This window comes from Palaemon carinicauda, chromosome 25, assembly GCF_036898095.1.
Source record: "Palaemon carinicauda isolate YSFRI2023 chromosome 25, ASM3689809v2, whole genome shotgun sequence".
Taxonomy (NCBI): domain Eukaryota; kingdom Metazoa; phylum Arthropoda; class Malacostraca; order Decapoda; family Palaemonidae; genus Palaemon; species Palaemon carinicauda.
Genome location: NC_090749.1, coordinates 102,452,756 through 102,453,634, shown reverse-complemented (window position 1 = coordinate 102,453,634; position 879 = coordinate 102,452,756).

Below are 879 nucleotides of genomic sequence, written 5' to 3'. Positions count from 1 at the left end.
TTCTCCCCTAAATCTCTTCTGCAGACGAGCAAAATAAGGGCTCAATCGTCTGCGGGTGGGAGTGACGGTCTCGGTAAGACACGCCCACAACCACCGAGGATACTTCTGTGCGCCGATCAAGGCCTGCTGAACCCTTATGCCCTTCGACATTGCTTCTCCCCTGGTCTTGGGAGCTTGCAAGAGGTCCCGGACTGGGAGGACGACTGGCGCGCACAGAAGTACCCTCACGCACAACACTGACATACTTTGCGCTAATCACTTATCACTTTGATTTCTGTTTGCACTTATTTCACTGAACTCGAAACTTTAAGTGGTTTGTACCTGAAACACGCAATTCTATCCTTTCTCAAAAGTTAGTAATTGCGAAAACAGAATTACAATGTAACAGAAAAATCTAATGAAAGATAATTCAGTGGCTGGAAAGAGACTAAACACTAGATCACTCTAGAAACGTTTAGTTTCTTCCCCTAAAGAGACTAGGGAGAAGAGCAAAAACGATAACGACGTTACTCGTACGCCTGGCAGGCTTGAATGAAACGTTTATTCTCCTCTTTCTCCCTCCGTCTCTATATCTCTCTCTCTCTCTCTCTCTTGACTTAGAACCTGAGAGAAGAGCCCAATCATATATATCGTTAAAACATATTATTGTTAAAGGAAAAAACTGAAATATTTCCCAAAATGAAAAGTTCCTTTATTAGGATCAAAACCATTAAGTTAAGAAAGAATGAACAAAACGCTAGACACGGTTACTCTTACTGCAACGTGAAACCGTGAACATTCTTTCTCTATCGTAACGATAGAGTGCAAGTTGAACGTTCTGAACGTCAACAACTGCAGAGACAAAACAAAACGTTAGTTCAACTTTGAAAACAGTACGAG